Source organism: Rhinoraja longicauda, chromosome 1 (genome assembly GCF_053455715.1).
Source record: "Rhinoraja longicauda isolate Sanriku21f chromosome 1, sRhiLon1.1, whole genome shotgun sequence".
Taxonomy (NCBI): domain Eukaryota; kingdom Metazoa; phylum Chordata; class Chondrichthyes; order Rajiformes; family Arhynchobatidae; genus Rhinoraja; species Rhinoraja longicauda.
This window is the reverse complement of record NC_135953.1, coordinates 78,501,804-78,527,468: the sequence shown is the minus strand read 5'-3', so window position 1 is coordinate 78,527,468 and position 25,665 is coordinate 78,501,804. Positions and strand designations below refer to the sequence as shown.

At 41.5% G+C, this 25,665-nt stretch overlaps 1 protein-coding gene across 9 annotated transcripts in view; it reads right to left on the bottom strand.

Annotated features, from left to right (window-relative positions):
• The window catches only part of kcnip4a (potassium voltage-gated channel interacting protein 4a), a 742,411-nt gene that overhangs the window by 167,959 nt on the left and 548,787 nt on the right, over positions 1 to 25,665 (bottom strand). Inside the window, exon 2 of one of the 9 annotated variants that reach the window (XM_078400736.1) lies at positions 23,553 to 23,644. The exons of the other annotated variants lie outside the window; for them this stretch is intronic. The gene's annotated coding sequence lies outside the window, so the exon portion shown is untranslated. The remainder of the gene's footprint in view (positions 1 to 23,552; positions 23,645 to 25,665) is intronic. 9 annotated transcript variants of the gene reach the window in all.

Genomic DNA, 25,665 nt, shown 5'->3' with positions numbered 1-25,665 from the left:
TCTGGGGCTGTAGAAAGCATCTTGTCCGGGAACGTCACAATCTGGTTTGGGAACAGCTCTGCCCAGGACAGGAAGGCTCTGCAGAGAGTGGTGCATTGAGCTGAACGCACCATGGGAACTACACTCGCCCCCCAGCAGGACCTATACATCAAGAGGTGCAGATCCAGAGCCAGCAACATTATGGGGAACCCCTGCCACCCCAGCAACGGACTGTTCCAGCTGCTATGGTCAGGCAAATGCTTCCACTGTCACGCTGTGAAAACAGAGAGGATGAGACGGAGTGTCTTCCCACAGGCCATCAGGACTGTTAACTCTCATATCACCAGGGACTAATTTAATTTACTGTATTAATTTATTTTTTGTGTTAATCTTTTTTTTTCTATTCTGTTTTGTAGTTTAGCACAATCCGCAGGCGTTGCCACTTTCATTTCACTGTACATCTTGTATATGTATGTGACAAATAGACTTGACTTGACTTGACCCGAAACGTCACCCAATCCTTCTCTCCAGAGATGCTGCCTGTCCTGCTGAGTTACTCCGGCATTTTGTGTCTATCTCCACTACTAACCATGGGTTCATCTGCTATACTCTTAAAAGTGGCTAGTCATTTAAAAAAAAATGTGTCACCATGGTTCAAAACTCATGGTTTTGAGTCCATTCTCCGAGATAAAACCAATGGTGAGGGCAGCACAGTTAGACTCAGGCAGATTCTTCTGCCTCCACTCTTTTGATACTATTTATTTTGTAAGGTTGGTGCTGTTAACCGCAGAAGGGTCGACAGGATGTTCTGTCCTATACAACTAAATCCTCAGTACATTCCAAATCTTGCAGAGTTTTGCAAGGAATGTGCCAATATCACACCATGTTAATGGCAGGAGATCGCCAAAACTCTCTGAAGAATACTACTTCTGACATTGCTGAATTAACATAGAAACATAGAAACAAAGAAAATAGGTGCAGGAGGGGGTCATTTGGCTCTTCGAGCCAGCACCGTCATTCATTGTGATCATGGTTGATCATTTACAATCAGTAACCTGTGCCCGCCTTCCCCATATATCCCTTGATTCCACTAGCCCCTAGAGCTCTATCTAACTCTCTCTTAAATTCATCCAGTGAATTGACCTCCACTGCCTTCTGTGGCAGAGAATTCCACAAATTCACAACTCTCTGGGTGAAAAAACCAACCTTGCAAGAAACAAAATATTTAGGGTTACACCACTGTGACCACCACAATGCTCATTATACTTTCAAGAAAATATGCTGTCAACAGTTTGAAGTGAGTTCAAATGATAGTGTTGCTCCTAAATGTCTATACAATTACAAATTTCATAGTGTGTAATTCTGATTATTGCAATACGGGATCTCTCTGAACAACATCAACAAAAATCATTTCCATAAGCCAATCCATATTCCTTCGGGAGTGAAACATGTGACTTGAAAACTGTCTTCTTTACCATAATTCATCCTTGAGACTCCATTGGTTCTCTACCCTCTTCTCCTTAATGTAGAAAATGTGCCTATGTTGAATTTACTTGCAAAGAATTACTCGTAAACAAAAGAACTGAGGAATTGACTAAACCATGCTCAACGTACAACTGCTAATCCCTTCCAAATAAGAATAATGCCTTTTCTTAATGGCTTTTCCAAAATCCTTTTACTGAATCTCTAAGGACATATTAAATGTGTTCCTTGAGGACATCAGGATTGAAAAGATGAAATATTAACCAAATTATTTTCTGCTAGCCAGAAAATCACATTATAAATCTGAACATTCCAGCTTGTCTCCATGTTCGTGTTTAGCAGCAAAATCAACGCTTTCACTAGTGCCTCTATCAAATTCCTTAATAATATCTCCCGAGCTGCCTGGATTTTCCAAAGTTTGCCCCTAAATGCTGTGCAATTTCTAATGACACAAAAATGCACTCCTGCTGTTAACAGCTTCAAAACATTTTGCTTTGGCTGGACTAAAGATAGATCGCACTCTCCAAGGCCGAATAATGTGAACAATGCTTCCCAGACAGCCGGTGACATCATCAAGGCATGTAATTCAGGGGCAGTTTTCCCCAGTATTGACTGGGAGATTATAAGCTTACTGTGAGAAGCAGTGATCTTACTGCAATGTTTCAGGAGTGTTCGGAATCTTACTGAATTATCTTGAACAAGCGATGGAATGTGGGATTAAGCTGAGTTGCTCTTTTTCCCACTGGTGCAGACTTGTTGGATTGAATGTTGTCTGGATTGTAAATGTTCTATGGTTCTATGAACATGTTGTTATGTGGGGCAGTTAACCTCAAGGGGGTTGAACAAAGCTGGCAGCCATAAATAGAAAGCTGTTCCAAATATATGGATAAAGTGGGGTAGGAACCATCAGCAGAGACTTTCTTTTTTAAATTAATTAATTCACAGGATCTGGTCATTACTAACAAGTACCAATTTTATTTTCTGTGCCTAATTGCTTATCATCATCTTGATGGATCTGGAGTCAAGTGCAGGTCTGACCAGGTAATTTCCTTTTGTACAGACCATTTTGGAATAAAATGTGTTTGTACATCAATTTATTCACCAATAAATAATCCAAATAATATAATTTAAAAATAAATAGATAATTCGGTGGACAGAATTAACATTTCCCATGTATTCTGGTGGGATTTATACTTGAATAAACTTATACTTAAATATGATTGAATTTGACCCGTTAAATGGTGGCCGACCTTTCTTCTAAATAAAAACAATTCTTGTCAATTTGCACATTACATTGTGCACATTAGAAATAGTAGTTTCCTTTCATGCAGCCTGAGCTGTTTAGGTGACATTTTCAATTCTCCACCTGACAGCTGTATCTAAAAATAAATGAATTGTTCAGATGTTGTCCTTCTTCTCTTGGGGTGGACAGACCTGGAACAGTTGATGTCAGGCAAAGTACAGAAAAAACACATACAAAAAGAAAAAAAGCTGGAATCTAAAATTGTAAAGGAATAGTAATTACACAGGTTTAACCCGGTGGAACTTAGCATCCGCTTTGTCATTCTGAATGTGTTCAGTAAAAAACACAATTATGAAATGCCTGACAGTTCTCAGCTCATTTTAGCTGCAAATTTTAACTTGATGTATCTCAACTGAAAGCTCAAAGGCACTTCATATATAAATAGACTGCAAATAAAAAGATGGGTTAGCCCTTTTGATCATAAATTAAATTGTTATTTCCTTGACATTGACAGTTCTGCATCTATAAATGAAAACTCTCATTGTTTGTTTGTTTGTTCCTGGACTACAGCCAAAACGGTACACGATAGCCCATCAATTTTAAACCCACCTTACTCACTGTCGTCCCTTTGGTGCTAATGGAAGATGTTTCATTGAAATTGGTGTTATATTTTTTAAGTTATTCACATTTTAAAATTTAAATCTATCTCCTAGGGAGGGTGGAGGGAGGGAGGGAGGGAGGGGGGAGTATAAGGGGGTTGAGGGGGATGGAGTGAAGGGGGAATTGAGGGGAGGGGAGGGAGGGGGAGGGGAGGGGGAAGGGGAGGGGAGCAGGGGTGGGCGGAGGGGAGGGGGAGAGCAGGGGGGGAGGAGGGGGGAGGGAGGGGAGGGAGGAGGGGAGGGGAGGAGGGGGGATAAGGGGGGTAGGGGAGGGGAGAGGAGAGGGTGTTGCACCAATGCAGGAGAGGTTTGGGCCCAATGGGTCCATTTGGTCTATTGATTTCCTAAATTTCATAAAATAAAAATATATACCTCACTGGAAAATGAGGCCCAAACCCAACAGAGACATTCAGACTGTTGATCTATAGTAAGAACGGTTTGTTGCTTTTGAAAGTCACCAAATTCTGTCCTCCCCGGTCTTTTGATCAGGATAGGTGAAGCTTATTAATAAGTTAATATTAACTAAAGTGACTCATAGTGGAATATCCTCACTTGTCTTCCCACTGATTGACGAACTTTTACAGAAACCCAAAGCACATTCCAGGCCCCAAAACAATCTATAAGCTACATATTCACAAAATGCTGGAGTAACTCAGCAGGTCAGGCAGCATCTCAGGAGAGAAGGAATGGGTGACGTTTCGGGTCGAGACCCTTCTTCAGACTGATGTCAGGGGGGCGGGACAAAGGAAGGATATAGGTGGAGACAGGAAGACAGTGGGAGATCTGGGAAGGGGGAGGGGAAGAGAGAGACAGAGGAACTATCTAAAGTTGGAGAAGTCAATGTTCATACCGCTGGGCTGCAAGCTGCCCAGGCGAAATATGAGGTGCTGTTCCTCCAATTTCCGGTGGGCCTCACTATGGCACTGGAGGAGGCCCAAGACAGAAAGGTCAGACTGGGAGTGGGAGGGGGAGTTAAAGTGCTCAGCCACCGGGAGATCAGGTTGGTTAAGGCGGACTGAGCGAAGGTGTTGAGCGAAGTGATCGCCGAGCCTGCGTTTGGTTTCGCCGATGTAAAGAAGTTGACATCTAGAGCAGCGGATGCAATAGATGAGGTTGGAGGAGGTGCAGGTGAACCTCTGTCTCACCTGGAAAGACTGTTTGGGTCCTTGGATGGAGTTGAGGGGGGGGCTACAAATTGTCTGCAGATAATAGTAATCTCCGAGTATATCAATCAAGAAAGACTAAAAATCTCTGACAGGAATCTCACAAAAAAGATTGCAACTATAAGGAGCTCATTGGAATTTATATTAAACAAAGCACAAATCAATCATAAGGCAAGTAGACACATTCCTCTCACCACAACATGAACATCCACTTTTCCAAATCAAACAGTTGAAAATGAAGTTCCTCAGCAGCAGATGTTTGGTTCTCTGCAAGACAATCATGTAAGCGAGCTCTGAATCAATGAGCATATGTTCTCACACCTAGCCAACTTGTAAACGCCATTGTGCTAATTCTCAAAAGCTCAACAGCTTTATAGTAGTGCGCTTTCAGCACGATGTGAGAATCTATTCAGGCAGCTGGCATCATGTTCACCATGTTAATGTTGTAAATATGCACAGTGCTGCTTGCCATCAATCTGTCTTCTGTTGCACACCAAGATGCCCTGAGCCTGAGAAAAGAACTATCTGCATATAAATACAAATAGTGCAGTTTTTAATAACTTTACCTGTTTGAGACAATTTAGTTCACTATTCTTATGGTACTCTCAGACCTTGCTAAGATTGAAATTGTCAAGGCCTATGTTATGTGCAGAAAGTGGATTGGTGACTAGCACAAAAGTGACTAAGCACAGAGTGCTGGTGTCCGCTGTGGCCATTCCTCTTGACAACAGGTATGCCGTGTTGGGTTCTATTGGGGGGCAGTGACCGATCAGGTGAGGGCAGCAGCAGTAATGGTCTGGTCTGCAGTGCCAGACCGGCTCTGAGGCACATTAGAGAAGGAAAAAGGCAGACAGACCCATAGTGACAGGAGACTCATCAATTAGGGGGCACAGACAGGAAATTATGCAGCAACAAACGAGACCCCAGGGTGCCAGGGTCCAGTATGTCTCTGAGCAGCTGCTTACCATTCTCAAGGGGATGGACAAGCAGCCTGAAGTCATTGTGCTCATTGATACAAATGACATAGATAGAAAAGCTGATGAGGTCTTGAACATGTTGTAATCTACCAATCCATGAAAGTCCTCAACTTGACTGGGCCTCCTCAGGTCACTGCTGTTTGGCTAATTATCCCAAATAAAACCCAAGAATATCACACCTATAACTTCTTCATGTAACAATTATTAAAACTCCAGCAAGGAAAGGAACATAATGTATATACATATTCCCTGAGTTTTTGGTTGCTCTGTAGTCAAAAGTAAAACTGGAACTTAATCTACAAATTCCTCATGAAAACTTTAGAATCCCATGGTTTTTTGGTCATCTAATATTTATGGGTTGTCATCTTCAAAAAACCACTTGAAAGAAATTTCTTGGTAACTCTTGTTCTTAAAAGAAACAAAGCTGCAACTAGAATTTGATGATCTTTGTATCTCAAAACAAATTTGTTCTCTTCAGCCTCAGATGGTCAGTGCAAAGAAAACTGAGAAGTTCCACAAAAAACAATGAAGTTCAATTTACAGTTCAGTCAGTCGCCTCACAAAGCTGCATTGTGTCACATTTTAAAATTATTAAAGGTGCACAGTATATTAAAATGATACGTTCCAGCAAGCCCTGACAGTTCTGACAGAATTGTTTTGGCTGACTCCCTCTTGCCTCTTTTATTCCCTCTTATTTCTATTAGATTCCTCATTAAAATGAATGGAATTATAACACCAATAATGCAAGAATGTTATCTTGTCTTATCTGCTAAATTTCAAGGTATTCATTCAGTTGGTTCATTATTGGTTTAAAAAATGGACTCACACCCTTAAATTTTTTCCCATTCAATTATATAGCTACTAATAAAAATGGGGCTGAAATTATAAAACAGATTTTAACCAACGTTTTATAAATTAGGAACAGCAGAATTATTGGTCCAGTTTCACAAAGTTCAGGCTACCAATGAACAGAATTAACACATTTGACCTCTCTTCAATGGATATAATAATTGTAGGAAATAACCATGTCAACATCAGGGGTTTCCGAGTTAATCTTATCTGTTATAATTTGTCATTTTCTCAATTTTTTTAAAGCTTCCCAAATATCTAAGTGGAAAAGGATTATATATTAGAAAAAATTCAAGAACAAGCATTGCTGCTTAAGTTTATAAGGTTAGGTTTCAGGTCAGGAAAGATAATTCTCTAGTCATTTACGATCCGTAAAATATGAATATTAGACATAATTAATGTGTTTTTTAATGACAAACATTGAATCTAAGTTCCATTAAACCTTCAATTAAACCTTACAGATAATCAGGTAGTAATTATGTGCCAATCTCAAGAAGTAATTTTAATCTTTTATAAGAATTAATCAAATTTAATTAAATACTCAAAGTGTGATTTAGTCAACAAAATAAAATGGATTGAGTATAACCACATTAAAACTAGGATGAAATATAAGGCAAGAAAATAAATATCCAGATATGCCAATTTTAAGGATATCATAAAATTGGAAACCAAATAATGCAACCCTATTCAGTGTGAGCAATGGGTTGGCAACAATTCTCCAAAGTGTAAATGACTGATGGTATCTGGGCAGGGGAGGGAGTATTCCTGGTGTGGAATGGATCTGGTCAACACCGTTCTTTCCCAAATGATAATATTTGAAAGGACTTTTGTAATATTTTTAGTTTTAGTTTAGTTTAGTTTAGCTTAGTTTAGAGATACTGCACAGAAACAGGCCCTTTCCGCCACCGGGTCCGTGCTGACCAGTGATCCCCGCACATAAACACTATCCTATACCCACTCGGAACAATGCATTTGCTGTAAGGCAGCAACTCGACCGCTGCACTACCATTTTATGATGAAAATAAAGCTACTCTCAATAACTGTCTACTGTACGTCACACGTTAGCTGAAACAATTAGAGCTATACTGGAGAACGAACAATGTCTATTGGCATCAATGTTTAAAAAAGACCATTTGATAGTTAATTTATATTTAAAAATTTTTAGACAGTAGGTCTAAAATTGTTATCCCCACTCAAAATAAAACAAATGATTTCCAACTCAATAATCACATATGTCGTGTGCTCAATGACATTTATCCGACTTATGTCTGATCTTTCAGACAGTAGAGCCAGAAGGGATGGAGAAGGAGGGGACAATAAGAAAATAGGAAAAACATCTTTGAAGTTGGAAACTATCATAGACAAACTACAGAGGTTAATTATAGCTCATTTAATCAATTGATTATTGGATTGTGATATCATGTTTTATGGTGAAGCAAGAAGAGCTGAACTGAACTAACTTGCCAGCTTACTGACAAACATACTGCATCATAGTCAGTGGAGACAGTTGTTTAGGAGGGTTCATGTGGAATGTCACATTGGATTAGAATGAAAAGAATAATTGGGAAATGTTACTGAGATGCTACACAAGGTCACTTTAGGTGCAATGTATATTTACCACTAGTTCTAAAACTGTGATTGTAGTAATATTTAATTCAACCAGGACTTAGTAAAAGTTCAAGGAATAATTTAAAAGAAGACTTTAAAATTTGAGATCATAATAAGCAGTTGAAATACACGTTTGAGGTGACTAACTTTCTGTGAGGGTGGCAGTGGGGCAAGTGAAGATTGCCACCGAACTGTTTTATAATTACCATTATAACATTTCCTAAATATTAACAGAACACGGTTGCATAAACAAGCTTTCCTACAGCAGTGTTCAAATTATGAAACTGATAACCTTGAACTTTGTAGGTTGAAATGTTTATTATAAAGTATGTTGTATATTAAAATAACACCTTCTTTAACTTATTGTCATTTTGTTACATAAGGATTATGGCAATAGCTTCAGAATGCAAAATGACAGACTCGTAAATCTTCATAGTCTAATGAATGCCACCAAAATGTACCTATGTAGCCAAGATCTACCATGACAACTATCTTGACAACCCCCTGCAATGGCTGTGAGTTAAGGACCATCCAAAGAACAGTTGGATCTCAATCATCAGTTTGTGCAATCTTTCTTACTTAATCAAGCTGCTACAATGTACATATCATTATCATCTAAATTAGATATTTTTAAATAACGGGGACCATAATCGTTCAAAGGATGCACAACAGTTTCTGTCTGCAAATTGTGTATGCCTTCGACATGTTAATCTTGTGAGTGCTTCATCTTTCCACTGTTTGTACTTTATTTATTACCAGCACTCTGGTACTTAATCTCCTGCAGCTGTCGATATTAATGCTTCACCAGACATCTTGTTGAGCTTCAATTTGGGAAATGACAGCCTGAACAGATCATTGCCAAGTCACCCGCCTCACTCAAATAGATACTCGGAAGGTAGAATTTAAACCTTTTGAACTGTCATGTTGAAAATGAATTGAATTCCTTTGGTAAGCTATATAACTTCACTACAATGAGCAAGAAGGGTTTGGTCTAATCTTTTATGGAATCTTTTGTGAACAAGCCTTCCAATTATAAACATATATTGGCATATCCCCTGTGGTATTCATCAGATGTAATCAGGAACCTATGTAGCTGAGGATGTGACCATGGGGTCATGATTCACGGTGTGATTGCAGACCAGGACGGGAAGAAGTGCAGGGGCGTGTAGGTTAGCAGTTTGAAAGTGGAGTGAACAGTGGCCCAACGTGGAGAAAATGGAAGTTAGGTCTAGGAAAGTGGGCTCAGGCTTTGTGGTTGATTGGGATGTGATGGCCACTATTAGATTGCAGGTTTACAATAAGCAAGTAAAAATGCACTATTGAAAGTATCCTGTCAAGGTGCATCTCAGCTTGATTTGGCAACAGCTCTGGCCGAGATTACAAGAAATTGCAGAGTTGTGGATATAGCCCAGTCCATCATACAAACCAGTTTCAGGAAAGCTGTTAACATAATCAAGGACCAATTTCAACCCAGTCATTCTCTCTTCTCTCCATTTCCATCAGGCAGATAAATACAAAAGCTTGAGAACACGTACCACCAGATTCAGGAATAGTGCCTTCCCTGCTGTTAGCAGACTTCTGAATGGTCCTCCCGTAAGCTAGGGTGTAGGCCTGATCTCCCTTTCTACCTCTTTGTTATTTCTTTTATCTGCACATTCTCTGCAAATGTAATACTATAATGCTGCAACACTATATTTAGCATTTGGTATTTTTCTCTTTGCACTACCTGTTGTGCTTGTGTATGGCTTGATTATACTTGTGCATAGTATGATTTAACTGGATGGTACATCACATTCTTTCACTGTATCGCGGTACACATGACAATAATGCCCAGGACAGGATGGCCCTGCAGAGAATAGTGCGTTCGGCAGAACGCACCATGGGAACTACACTCGTCCCCCTGCAGGACCTATACATCAGGAGGTGCAGATCCAGAGCAAGCAAGATCATGAGGGACCCCTGCCACCCCAGTAACGGACTGTTCCAGATGCTACGGTCAGGCAAACGCCTCCGCTGTCACGCTGTGAAAACGGAGAGGATGAGACGGAGCTTCTTCCCACAGGCCATCAGGACTGTCAACTTTGATAACCCCAGAGACTAAATTTTTGTCGACACTTTTTGTGCTATGTTTAGTAACTTATTAACTTTATTTATATGCTGTAACTGTAATTATTTTTGTGCACAACCCGCAGGCATTGCCACTTTCATTTCACTGCACATCGAGTATGTGTATGTGACAAATAAATTTGACTTGACTTGACTTGACTAATGAACCAAAACTAATACCAAGTTCTTCTTTACCTGCAGGCAATCTTTAAGCTGGGCTATACCAGTGCAAACTAATATGGAAGCGCATTTCTAGTCTCTTACTTTTTGATGCAAAGAGCCTAATGCCTACTTCAGGCATGGGTAAATAAAGGTTTTTGTGTTTACCCTCATCCAAGAGAGCAGGCATGTACAGCTGGTAAGAAGAATGCACTCACTTGCTGTCCACTACTTTGGAAAGTAGGAGTCTGGATGCACATTTCTGCAGTCACTGCTAGAGATGAACAACATGTTGTCGTAGTTTTGATTTTTTTAAACGTTAATCAATTGCACAATTATATTTTGATTTAATCAAACTGCTATATTAATGCATATATTGTCACATTGTATGTTTTGGACATTTTTACACAGCAGGTATTGCTGGTACATCACAACTCTGGAGTTCCAGGTTCAATATCGAGTTCTGGTGCTCTCTGTGTGGAGTTTCCACATTCTCTCAGTGACTGTGTGGTTTACGCCTTGGTGCTCTGGTTTTCTCCCACATGTTAAATAATATGCGCTGATTGAATGACTGATTGACTTCTGTAAATTATACCTGCTGTAGTTTAAGGAAAATTGGGGGTGAGGGGAACTTGATGGGCATGTATGAGAGAATGGGGTACAGGGTAAAAGTGCAGGAATGGGATTGATGGGAATGCTCTGAGAGCTGGCATAGAGTGAGTGGCCTGATGGTGACCTTGTGCATCATAAGAAAACATAAAAACATAACATTGTTTTTCAAAAGGTGCAGTTATTTCTGTGTGTAGAATCACTTGTGCTTTGATCAATCACATATCAACATATAGAATAGTATATTTTCATAATAAAAATTATTGATGCCAAATTTGTGAATGGGATGGGAATTGCATTCATTGACGTTAAAATGGCAGTTTTTGTGTGGTTTGAAGGAAAACCCATCAAAGACTATGAATGTCAATTTTAATGTATTCCATATTTCACGTATAGGTGTGTGCTATCATATATTGATGGGACAGATGTGCATTTGCCTGATATGTATGAATATATCTTCCACTACAATGAGATCGAACCATCTGGGAAATCCTGGAAATCACCAGAGTGCATCGCAATCTGAAATCTCAGTTGAAATGGACCAGTTAATTTAGGCTTCTGGGTTTCATGTCTCCAAGCTACATAACAATTGTAATGGACAAGAGTATGATGTCATTTCAACTATACTTAAAGGGACAGTGTGCAATTAGAATTTGGAGATTAAACCAGAAAATGTGGGAAACATTGCTGACATCCGTGTAAAATAGAAATAAAGTTAATATTTCAAATAAGAATGCAGTCTTGGATCTGAAACATTAACCCCGTGTCACTTTTCACATATACTGCCTCAACCGACTTATATTCCAGTGATACAGTATCTTCTGTTTTTGTGTTTATGTTTATTTTTATTGCCTGTTGAATTTGAAGTGCTTAGGGTGAGTGTTGGACATAGAGTAAGGGCAGTTTCCTGACTTAATAAGACACTGATGTTATTCTTGTACAGGTGTGGATGATCAAGAGTTGGTAAAGAAGGGTGGGGTAGCGGAAGGGTTAGGGAGACATGTGTTCCCCAGGAACGTGAGAAAACTTGCTGCTCCCACCACCTGACATTGGCGGCAGATGCTGAGGAGGTGAGCAGGAGGAGTGTGGTGTCTGAGCAATGTGGATAAGTTGAAATTGGACCTGCAGTAGCTAATGTAGTTCGGTTACAACCTCCTGAGATAAAGGGGATGCCTGAGTTACTACTTCTCACCTAAGTTGTGTCAGGATGCTCAATATACAGAATTATTTCCATTGCATATCCAAACCTGCATGACAACCGCTTTGAAGTTTTTTTCAAGAATATTTATTGCTGTTAAGTAGAAAATTGCAGTTGCAAATTTACAGTATCTACTCACAAGCTGTAATGACCAGACTATTTTTAATATGAATGTGAAAAAAATAGTGGGGAATTGATACATTGCTGCCCTGGCTACAGCTAGTAACCAAAGCTTATCTTCACCTGTTTTAAAAATAATTTCCCACTTCAGTGAAATTTCAGCAGCATCAAGGCTTCATTATGAGATGTTTCTAGCTCTTGATCACCGACATCAAATTTACTGGATCTGTTCGGTGAGTAATTCAACATCACTCACTCTGGAAGAAGAGAGCGCAAAATGCATGGCCGAGGGGAAGGTGGAAGGTGGGCTGCAACAAATATCGCAGTTCACTGATCAGATAAGAACGTCTGAGAGATATCAGGCACATCTGCAACCCAATGGGCCATAGTTAAGGAATAAATGGAAGGTGCTGGTTGCAGGTCACAGACGTGCAAATATTACTGTCAACACTTCAGAAAGAACAAATGAAGAGAGCACTACGTGTGGTGATTGTCAGAATTCTGACTGCGACTGTAAATCAGATTTTTTTTCCGGTTAGCTTCCAGTGCCTTCAGGCACAGAGCAAGTGTAGCTCAGCATGAGAGAGAGGATGATTCCTCTGAGGATTTCATTGCTTCTCAGGGTGCACTGTCACAGGATGTACAGCTATGCACCAGCGCACATCAGTGGGTTGAGTTAAAGAGCCAGATTGTTTTTTTACCTGATGATTTACAATGCACAAATGAGCAGGAGCTGACACTGATGGCAGGGACAGCTGTGGGGAGTTCGCATCAGGCGAAACAATTATCTTAAACTTTGCACAGTTGGACACGGATGCTGAACACTTTGGGGGGGTATGGTTGGGAACGAGAATGCTAGAGGTGTATCAGATGCTATGTCAGGTGTGCAGTCATACCACATGCTTGCTCATCATTTATCATATCATATCATATCATATATATACAGCTGGAAACAGACCTTTTCGGCCCACCAAGTCCGTGCCGCCCTGCGATCCCCGCACATTAACACTATCCTACACCCACTAGGGACAATTTTTACATTTACCCAGCCAATTAACCTACATACCTGTACGTCTTTGGAGTGTGGGAGGAAACCGAAGATCTCGGAGAAAACCCACGCAGGTCACGGGGAGAACGTACAAACTCCTTACAGTGCAGCACCCGTAGTCAGGATCGAACCTGAGTCTCCGGCGCTGCATTCGCTGTAAAGCAGCAACTCTACCGCTGCGCTACCGTGCCGCGTTTATGTTTAAGAGTATAACTGTCACCAGTGATTGGTGGCACAGGGAGGGCTTATTATTTATCACAAGATAGAAGGCAGCCATTCGGCCCATTAGGTTCATGTCATCACCCAAAAGAACAATTCTATCAGTCTTTTCTTGGTGATGGAAGAACATTTCTTCCATCGAACGTGTCCAAAGACAGGCAGCTCGTTTTGTTACAAATATCTATGAGAGAGAAGCGAGTGTTACCGAACTTCTAAATTCATTGGGGTGGAACACTCTCCAAGACAGACGTAAAGCCCACCATTTGACCTGTTTTTACAAAATGTTAAATGGTCAGCTTGACATAGATTACCACATCTACACCAAACCCAAACCTATCAGGGGCAGACGAGGGCATTCGATTCAATTTGAGATACCAGCTATCAAGACAGATGTGTATAGCAACTAATTCTTCCCTTGCACAATTAAAGCATAGAATAGTCTTCACCCTACTACAGTTATTCAACCAGACGCAACCAACTTTAAGGCAGCTCTTCTCCAAGAAGCCCCTCTTGCTTAAGTCCACACTCCGCCACCTCCAGTTTAAATTCCATTTGGAATATTTTGGAGGACCAAGAACCAAGAAGAACCAAGTCCCATTCTTTGTCTCCTAATTGTCCTAAATGTTTGCAATGTATTCTCTCTCACATGCCCTTCTTCTCCTCTTTGGGACATGGGAGGAAACCAGAGCACCAAGTGGAATCCCATGCAATCACAGGGAGAATGTGCAAACTCCACACAGACAGCACCCCAGGTCAGGATCAAACCTGAATTGTTGAGCTGTGAGAAAGCAGTACGAACAATTGCACTGCCTTGCTGACCAGAATTGAGGGTGGCAAGGTGGGTGGCACATCAGCTGGTTCAAAGGGGAGGGGAGAGTGGGGGAGGAAAGGGTGCTGTACCAATATGGGAGAGGTTTGGGCCCAACGGATCCAATCGGTCTAGTTTCTCCTATTTCTCACCCATTGGTCATTCTCCCACTGCCTCGGTCAAAATCCTACATGTGGCCTTTGTAGCCAAGTGGGGTATCTGCAAAAATGCAGCCACAGCAGTATTTGACAAGGCACTCAGATACTGTAGGAGTCAGAATGCTCAATCCAAATCCATCTCAGTATAGATCATAAGATCATAAGTGATAGGATTAGAATTAGGCAATTCGATCCATCAAGTCTACTCCGCCATTCAATCATGGCTGATCTATCTCTTCCTCCCTCTGGAGGCCAATTCACTGGATGTTTTCAAGAGAGAGTTAGATTTAGCTCTTAGGGATAATGGAATCAGGAGATATAGGGAGAAAGCAGGAGCGGGGTACTGATTTTGGGTGATTAGCCATGATCATATTGAATGGTTCAAAGGGCCGAATGGAACTATTTTCTATGTTTCTATGTTTAACACCATTCTCTTGCCTTCTCCCCATAACCTCTGACACCCGTATTAATCAATAATCTATCTCTGCCTTAAATATATTCACTGACTTTGCCTCCACAGCCTTATGTGGCAAAGAATTCCACAGATTCACCACCCTCTGATTAAAGAAATTCCTCCTCATCTCCTTCCTAAAAGAATGTTCTTTAATTCTGAGGCTATGACCTCCAGTGCTAGACTCTCCCACTAGTGGAAACATCCTCTCCACATCCACTCTATCCAAGCCTTTCACTATTCTGTACATTTCAATGAGGTCCCCCCTCATTCTTCTAAACTCCAGCGAATATAAAATCAACAAGGTAAACAAGAAATGTGAATATAGCAAGAGTATGCTGAATTAATGATGGGACACATAGGGGAGATATACAATGACTTGATGAGTGATTGAAAGACAATTTCATACCGGGTTTCACGCTAAGATTGAATTGGTGCTGATGTGGAAATAATATTAGGGCATTTATGGTATTTTGGTGTGTCATAGTTATATGGCATAGAATATCCTTTAGCCACCACATCAATGCTGACAATCGAGTACCTATCTACATCAAGTGTGTAGGAAGGAACTGCAGATGCTGGTTTATACCGAAGTTAGAGTAAACCACCTATTCCTTTTCTCCAGAGATGTTGCCTGGCCCGCTGAGTTACTCCATTAATTTGTATCTAGGATCGACACAAAAAGCTGGAGTAACTCAGCGCGACAGACACCATCTCTGGAGAAAATGAATGGGTGACATTTTGGGTCGAGACTCTGAAGAAGGATCTCAACCTGAAACGACACCTATTCCTTCTTTCCAGAAATGCTGCCTGTCCTGCTGAATTACTCCAGCTTTTTGTGTCTATCTTCGGTTTAAATCAGCATCTACAGTTCATTCCTACACATTTTGTATCTACCTATCTACATCAATTTCATTTATCCATAGCCTTCTTTACCTTGGCGATTGGAGCCCCTGTGGTCCTTAAACCTCATCTAATGCCCATGCCCTTTCGTTTTAGAATCCTCCATCCTGGAAAATAGATTATGTGCATTCACTTTATCCATGACCCTCATGATCTTGAACACTTCATTAAGGTCACCCTTAAGCCTTCTATGTTGCAAAGTAAAAAATTCCAGCCTGTCCAACCTCTCCCTGTAATTCAAGCTCACAAGCCCAGGTAACATCATGGTGAATCCTTTCTGCACCCTTTCCAATTTAATGTCATCTTCTTGTTCCATCTTTTTCCATTTAATGTCATGCTTCCTATAGCTGGTCGATGTGAATGGCAGACAGTACTCGAAGTGTGATCTCACCAATGACTTGCACTCATACGCCAACATTCGTACTGAATAACCTTCCCAATGAAAGCAAGCACGCCAAAGGGTTTAAGATCATAAGGTCATAAGGAATAGTAGAATTAGGCCATTCGTCCCATCAAGTCTACTCCGGCATTCAATCATGGCTGATCTATCTCTCCCTCCCAACCCAGTTCTCCTGCCTTCTCCTCATAACCTCTGACACCTGTGCTAATTAAGAATCTATCTATCGCTGCCTTAAAAATATCCACTGACTTGGCGTCTGCAGCCTTCTGTGGCAAAGAATTGCATAGATTCACCACCCTCTCACTAAATAAATTTCTCCTCATCTCCTTCCTAAAAGAACGTCCTTTAATTCTGAGGTTATGACCTCTAGTTCTGGACTCTCCCACTAATGGAAACATCCATGGGGTCTTCTTCCCCATAATGCCCACCTGACATGCCACTTACCTGTACTCCCAGAGCTCTCTGTTCAGCAACTGTCTCCTGAGATTTACCATTTACAGTACAAGTCCTGCCTTGGTTTGACATACCAAAGTGTGACACCTCACACTTGTCAGAATTAAATTTCATTGAGTTCCTAACAGATCTAGGGCCTGTTTTAAACTTCAATATCCTTCCTCACAATCCACCATCGCATCAATTTTGGTGTCATCTGCAAATTTACTAACAATGTTAACTACTTTGTCATCCAAATCATTAATGTAGATTGCAAACAGTAGACCCAACACCAATCACAGCAGCATTTTCTGGTTGGAGGCCTCCTAGGAAACATACTCCAACATTTTTGCACAATTCTCTCATTTCTGAGTGTTAAAATTAATTCCCTCATTCCCTTCACCACAGTGTTGAGCGAGGGAGTGAAGATCAGATTCCTACCAAAATGCGCAAATATATAAAAATTGCATCATTTTGTTCACAATAGAGATAGAAGATATCACACAAAGAAAACATTCTGAAACTTCTGAGTTCCATTCTTCATTGATATACAACAACATTTCCATAAACAATTTTCCCAAATACCATGATTTTTGAAATAGGACTTCAAAACTACCAGGGGGCGCCGCACGATGGCTGCCTCGCCTACAGACTGTCTGTCTTTTACAAACTCTTTTTGTTATTTTTGGTAAGTTTTAAAAGTTGTGTAAATGTTCTCTGGTTTGTTTTATGTTGGGGGTGGGGGAGGGGGTCAGGGGAAACTTTTTTTCAATCTCTTGCCTTGCCGGAGATGCGACTGCTTTCCGGATCGCATCTCCGATCACTCTGCAGCAGAACATCATGGAGCTGGAGGCCTTGCCTGGGACTGACTTTGAGCACCCGCGACCGTGGACTCACCATCTGGAAGCTCCAAAAGCCGCACGAGGATCGATTGGCCCGACCCGGGGTCCGATCGCCTGGCACAGGGGAGCTAAAATCCCCTCCCCCCCGATGCAGGAGCTGGATGGCTCCGACGAGGAAGGCCCGCCGCCGGCTACGGGAGTCAAGATCGTCCCGTAAACAGAAGATTAGAGGCCCCCGATCGCTGGAGGACAAAAAAAGGAGAGATTGAACTTTTTTTTCGCCTTCCATCACAGTGAGGAATGTGGAGGAGTCACTGTGGTGGATGCTCATGTTAAAATGTATTTTGTGTGTCCTGTTGCTTTTTATTGTTATGACTGTATGGCAAATGAAGTTCCTCGTATGTTGCAAAACATATTTGGCTAATAAAGTATTATTGTGGTTGTGATCGTGATAACAAAAGGAAGTACTGCAGATTAATGTGGAAATGGTATTTGTATTGGTTTATTATTGTCACGTGTACCTGCAGTGAAAACTTTGTGTGCTATGTAGTCCAATCATACAATGTTTGAGCACAATCAAGTACAACAGGTAGTGCAAAGAGAAGAATTACTACCTGAATGCAGAATATAAAGTGACAGCATTATGGCATTACAGTTATAGAGTACAGATTTTTAAAAATTGCAGTGTTGACAATGAGATAGTTTGGGTTCGGGATTATCAAACTTGAAGAACTTGAAGAAATAGCATATTCTTGCTATTGAGGGCGTGCAGCGTAGGTTTACAATTCCCGGAATGGCGGGAGTGTCATATGTTGAAAGACTGGAGCGACTAGGCTTGTATACACTGGAATTTAGAAGGATGAGAGGAGACCTTATCGAAACGTATAAGATTATTAAGGGGTTGGACACGTTAGAGGCAGGAAACATGTTCCCAATGTTGGGGGAGTCCAGAACAAGGGGCCACAGTTTAAGAATAAGGGGTAGGCCATTTAGAACTGAGATGAGGAAAAACTTTTTCAGTCAGAGAGTTGTGAATCTGTGGAATTCTCTGTCTCAGAAGGCAGTGGAGGCCAATACTCTGAATGCATTCAAGAGAGAGCTAGATAGAGCTCTTAAGGATAGCGGAGTCAGGGGGTATGGGGAGAAGGCAGGAACGGGGTACTGATTGAGAATGATCAGCCATGATCACACTGAATGGCGGTGCTGGCTCGAAGGGCCGAATGGCCTCCTCCTGCACCTATCGTCTATAAGAAGGTCCCAAGTTGGATTCCTCTTTGTATTTTTTGCATCTGTGAGGAACCAATTCATACAAATGACAGGTAATAGATAGTGAGGTGTTTTAATGTTTTTTTGTAATATAATAATCCATGAATGCCAATCTAAGTTGTGCCGGTACAATTTCATTTTAACAACTGTCAAATGAAGATATCCTGAAGGGGGTAATCTTCACATTTTTATCAGTCTCATCCAAACAGATGACAGCATGTAGAATGAACAATGCAGGAGTCACTGCAGCTTCTATTAATAACTCTTTATAATAAGCGAAGCTGCCTCCTGTAGAGATAAATGACAATCCAATTCAAATATTTTTTCTCAAGCAACTGAATCATGGGATATTAATTTTATTTGAACAATTGAGTCTTGAAAACCAGATATAGTTATTAGGAATACCCTTTCAAATGGGTCAATATAACTCCTTGGAAATAGAACCTCATTTAGGCTATGCACTGATTGAAATAATTGAACACATACATTGCTAAAAGGTGTCAGGGGACGCAATTGATAACAACAAGTTGAAGCTATTACCAGAAATATGATGGAACATATATGCTCTCCATATTAACATTTTCAAATTATTTTCATGTAACTGTGAGGAAATCTCCTGACATCAAACTCAAGTACCCAACCTTTATGAGTAAATAGTTTCTTGCAATCCACTGCACGATGGCTACGTTTCAGGAGCACCATTCCCAAGTAGAAGAACTAAGCAGAGCGGTAATTCACTTGGCAACAATCTTATGAATTTGCAAATATAATTAGCAACAAGAACTATTGGGGACTGTCATGTTTCACTACCTGGGAATGACACCAAGACGATGGTCACACTCACTGAAAGGTGAGGGAAATACTTTATAAAGTGGTTTTTTAAAAATAATTTGCTAAAAGGGATGTAAAAAAAGAAACATTTTGAAATATGGTACTTTCCCCACTAATACTCATCACTATATTGAGAAAGCATCTGGACAGAATGACAAAAGCAAGCCCAGATGGGGATGGACCTGCATTGGGTTCTCTATCAATTCTATAACTCTCCCTATTTACTTCTCCAACCTGGCTGACTTTCAATTGACTGGATTTTTCTTACTAATGCTGATGGTTCCAATCAGTTCCTGTTCTTCCCTTTAAACTGCAATAAGTCCCAGAGCACTGACAACATACAAACTTGACGATGGATTGAGAAGACCTAACCCGTCTCTGCTCTCGACTCCCATGGAATCCTGCAGGGAAGCCGATTGTGATGAGATTCCCCAGCATTACACTGAATTAGTCCTGGAGCAAATCCAAGACCACACTGGTTTCAATAAGGACAACAACACAAAAGATTAGGAACCAAAAGCATTAGATACTTTATTAAATTATTCCTTTTCACTTTAACATTGTGGGAAACGAGAGGGGAAATTGCGGGTGCCCAGGTTGAAACTTACGAGTCGCCCTAAAATATGATGAGAGAGGTGCCGGAAGACTGGAGGGTGGCAAATGTTGTACCTCTTTTCAAGAAGGGTGCAGGGAAAATGCTGGGAATTATAGGTCGGTAAGCTTAACATCTGTAATTGGAAAGTTACTAGAGAGTATTCTGAGGGATAGGTTATACAGACATTTGGATGGGCACAGGCTGATTAGAGATAGTCAGCATGGTTTTGTATGTGGGAGGTTGTTTCTCACAAACCTGATTGATTTTTTGAAGACATGACCAAAATGGTCAATGAGAGCAGAGTTGTAGTTGTTGTGTACATGGATTTCAATAAGACATTCGACAAGCATCCGCATGGTAGGATGCACTGGAAGCTTAGATCGCATGGGATCCAAGGAGCGATAGCTGAATAGATAGCAAATTGGCTCCATGGAAGGAAGCAGAGGGTGATGGTGGAAGGTTGCTTCTCAGACTGGAAGCCTGTGACTAGTGGTGTGCCTCAGGGTTCGGTGCTGGGCCCGTTATTGTTTGTCATCTACATCAATGATTTGGATGAGAACATACAGGGCAAGATTAGCAAGTTTGCTGATAATACAAAAGTTAATGGTTTTGCATATAGTGAAGATGGTTGTGAACGATTGCAGCAAGATCTGGATCGATTGGCCAGGTGGGCTGAGGAATCATTGATGGCATTTAATACAGAGAAGTGTGAGATGTTGCATTTTGGGATGTCTATCAAGGGCAGAACCTACACAGTAAATGGTAGGTGTTTGGGGAGTGTTGTAGAGCAGAGGGATCTAGGAGTGCAGGTGCATGGTTCCTTAAAGGTCAAGTCACACGTAGATAAGGTGGTCAAAAATGCTTATGCCACATTGGCCTTCATCAGTCAGAGTATTGAGTATAAAAGTTGGGAGGTCATGTTGCAATTGTATGAGATGTTGGTGAGACGCATTTAGAATATTGTGTTCAATTCTGGGCACCATGTTATAGGAAAGATATTGTCAAGCTTGAAAGGGTTCAGAAAAGATTTACGAGGATGTTGCCAGGACTAGAGGAAGTGAGCGAAAGGGAGAGGTTAAGTATGCTGGGTCTCTATTCCTTGGAGCGCAGGAGAATGAGGGGTGATCTTATAGAGGTGTACAAAATCATGAGAGGAATAGATCGGGTAGATGCACAGTCTCTTGCCCAGAGTAGGGGAATCGAGGACCAGAGGACATAGGTTCAAGGTGAGGGGGAAAAGATTTAATAGGAATCTGAGGGGTAACCTTTTCACACAAAGGGTGGTGGGAACAAAGGGTATGGAACAAGCTGCCAGAGGAGGTAGTTGAGGCTGGGACTATCCCATTGTTTAAGAACAGGTGCATGGATAGGACAGATTTGGAGGGAAATGGACCAAGCGCAGGCAGGTGGGATTATTGTAGCTGGGACATGTTGGCCAGTGTGGGCAAGTTGGGCTGAAGGACCAGTTTCCACACTGTATCACTCTATGACTCTATGACCTGCAATGCTGATACATACACCACTTCACACATCATGTATGGGAGGCTAATCTGGAACCAGAGCATGAGTGTCTTTGCATGAATTTCTGGGCAACTATTCAGGACCATTCCTTTGCTATTTGATAACGATTGGGACAAATTCAATATTTTGGTTCATATTCTTAATTGGTTTTATTCTGCTTATTGGTAGAAGCAGCAAAACTACCACAAGTGTGTGGGAAATACATGACAAAAACTTAAATTGAAAATTATGCAGATAATGCCTGGACAACACTTGTCTTTAAGATTGCCCCAAATGTCCCTGGCAACAATTTTGTAAAGAGTATTTACCTTCTTTAACTTGACATTCAGTGGTATTATGTGACCGGAAGTGGAGGCGCTGCCCTGCAGCTGCGGCTCGCCGGCAGTCTGTTTGTCTTTCTGCTTTCTTTGTCTATTTGTTAGTGTTAGATGTATGAAATAGCCTATCTTTAGCTGTGTATATGTGGGGGGTGGTGGGGGGGGTGGAGGAGACCTTTAAAAAAATCTCTTCCTAAACGGAGATGCGACCCTTTCCGAGTCGTATCTCCGTTTGCGCTAAAAAAAAAATTTAAAAATTTAAAAATTAAAACGCGGGGCCTTCCATCGCCCGCGGGGCCTTCCATCGCCCACGGGGCCTTCCATCGCCCGGTGCGGCTCGGCCGCTGGACTTAACAGTGCCCGGTGCGGTTCGGCCACGAGGCCTTCCATCGCCCAGAACGGCCACGGGACGGTTCAGCGCCAGGTGCGGCTCGGCCGCGGGGCCTTCCATCGCCCGGCGCGGCTCGGCCGCGGGACTTTACATCACTGGTGCGGCTCGGCCGCGGGGCCTTCCATTGCCCGGCGCGGCTCGGCCACGGGGCCTTCCATCGCCCGGCGCGACTCGGCCGCGGGACTTTACATCGCTGGTGCGGCTCGGCCGCGGGACCTTACATCGCTGGTGCGGCTCGGCCGCGGGGCCTTCCATCGCCCGGCGCGGCTCGGCCGCGGGACTTAGCTGCGCACGGTACGGCCGCGTGGCCTTCCATCGCCCGGCTCGGCCGCGGGATGTTTCAGCGCCCGGTGCGGCTCGGCCGCGGGGACTTGGGCGTGGGGAAGAGAGCAGAAGTTTTGTTACCTCCATCACAGTGAGGGGGTGTTTGGAGTCACTGTGATGGATGTTTGTGTTGGGGTTATGTTGCTTGTGTTTCTTTTTTTTGTGTGACTGCTGGTAACATAATTTCATTCGGTACCTCGGTACCGAATGACAAATAAAGGCTCTGTATTCTGTATTCTGTATTCTGTATTAGCATTATTACACTCCCCATCAACTTCATCCTTAAGCTAAAGATGTGAGCTCACCCAAGTTCTGCATTTCACATTCTCAGATTGTTTTATGAGGCCATAGTAAATTGATAAGAAACTCAACCAGATCAGCCACATACATGTGCTACCTGCAGGACCAGGTTAAATAATATGCATCTAGTAAAAAAACAAAACACAAGTGCTGGAGTAATTAACTGGGTCTGGCTGCCTCTCTGGAGAACATGGATAGGTGATGTTTCAGGTTAGGATCCTTCTTCAGACTAGATTGGAGTCTGAAGAAGTGTCTTGACCCAAAATGTCACCTATCCAAGTGCTCCCATGATGCTGCCTGTCCTGCTAAGTTATTTCAAAAGTTTGTGTCTTTTTTTTTGTAAACCAGCATCTGCAGTTCCTTGCTTCTACATGTATTCAGTAATATTGATTCACCTCCTGATACCGCAAAGCCCCTTAACCACTTTAAAGAACAAGCATGTCATGGAATATTCTGTACTTGGGCGGATGGGTGATACAATAAGTTCACTCAATTTCAATATGATCTGGAATAAAATAGCCATCCTCATGTTAAATATCCACCCTCACAAACTCAGCAAACCTGTGGCTGCAATGATGAAATGCTACAACTCACATGTGTTTCTTTTGCAGTTTAGATTCTAAGTTGCAGCTTTCACCATTGAGAAGGTAGAGGGGCAGTTTGCATGTGAAAACTCTGTCACAAGCCTGTGGGAAATATAAAACAAAAACTTAAATTGAAAATTCCTCAGATAATGATGTAATCAATGGTTCCATGCAAAAGGCCCTGACTAACCTTACTTTTAAGAGTGCGCCAAATGTCCTTGGAAACAATTTCCCTAGTTTGTAAGTACCATTCTGACCAACATGTTCTTCCAAATAGCAACATGGAAGCATCTTCAGAGCTTGAATTACAGTTCTCAAAGGTAGGTCACCTACACCTTCTCAGGGGAAACTGAAGATGAAAAGTTAATGATAGGCTTGCCTCTATTCCTGAAAAATGTTGAAACCAGGAACCTAGCACTTTGTCTAATTATTACCAAGCCCATTAATATTATTAATTTATTATCTTCAACCTACGTTTTAAAGAATTGATTTGATGCCAGGACTCCCAAGTTCTGCATTTCATTTTCTCAGAATATTTTATGAGGTCATAGGAAATATAATAAAAGTGAGTTGCATTAAAAAAATATCACATCCTTTTCCACTTTCCTGAGGTCAAAATGCAATTATTTTTAATAAACGAGAGAAAAGTATTTTGTTCAAACATAGATTACTCAGCAAGAATCCAAACCCATGACAGATGATCCATTTGGAACTAAGCCCAGTTTTTACTTTGGTTTAATAATTTTAACTCAGCACTCTGCCTGATTGGTTCAGTTTGGGCTCATGTCTAATAACCTGGGATAAAATGGAGGGAATCAAGAATGAATTTGTGAACCAAACTTATTCTATTCAGTGCAAATACCTTGCACCTAATGTTTATTTCTAACAAGAATTAATGAACAATATTAAGGCAACAATTTTTTTTCATTATTTCATAATGTGACTGCACAGCGTGTAAACAACAAAGTATTTAGTGTGTTTTCTGGTCCCCAGTGCAACCTGCTGAACAAAACTGCAGCAGTTACATTTTGTTCTGGAGAAGGCAACTCAGAAATCATTGGTATTCGTGCTCTGGGTGGATTAGTGCCACACCACAGATCTCTTTGACCCATTAATCTATGCATTTTTTTTCATATTCAGTTGATTCATATTTTTTCCGTGTTACATATGTTTGATTAATGTTTACTTTGGTTGGTCACTGTTACCATTAATGCAGGTGTGACTGATTTGGGACTGTGACATAATCTAACAAATACTCTAGTGCTATCTGTAATGTTTCCAATAATCACCAGGGTGCCATAGGATCATATTGCACTAAAAAGACCAATTGGCCTATCAAGTCCATGTCAACCATCAAGTAGCCATTTATACAATTCCCATTTATCAGTCTTCCATGCATTGGTGATTTAAGTGCTTGTAGAGATGCCTTTTAAATGATGTGAAAATACTTGCCTCCAGCACCCACTAAGATACCAAACACCATCTGAATGAAAAAAAATCAATTCTTTATACCTGCCATGCATTTCCCTCTTTTCCTGAACAAATCCTCATTTCCTTGACATCCAGGATTCCTTGGATTTTTTGTCTGTATCTGTCGCTTACAGAGAGCACATCAGCCCTGAACTTTCATTGCTTCACTTTTGAATGGCTCCCTCACGTCAGATGTAGACCTACTTGCAGGCGGCGATCCCAGTCTACTTTAGCCAAGTCCCGTCTTACGATATTGAAATTGGCCTTTCCCAAATTCAACCTTAATTTCCATACTATCCTTATCTCTTTCCATGACCACCTCAGAATTTACAGGGTTATGGTCTCTATCTCTAAACTACTCTCACAGCTGTATCTTCAATTATTTGTTCAGGGAACAAAATTGTCACAGTCTGTCCTGTTCACTCACCTGCCAGCCATGCCTACCACGTTAAGCCAACTCCCCTCACCTGTTCACTCACCTGCTCCAGATCACCAATCAAGCCGGCATATAAACCCTTCCTGCACACACACTCTTTGCCAGTTTGTTCTTAGCCCTCATGCAAGACTCTCCAGCATTCTCTCTTGGACTGATTTCCCGTTGCTGACCCTGCCTGCACCCAACCTTCATGCCTCGTCGTAGCTCTGGTGAATGC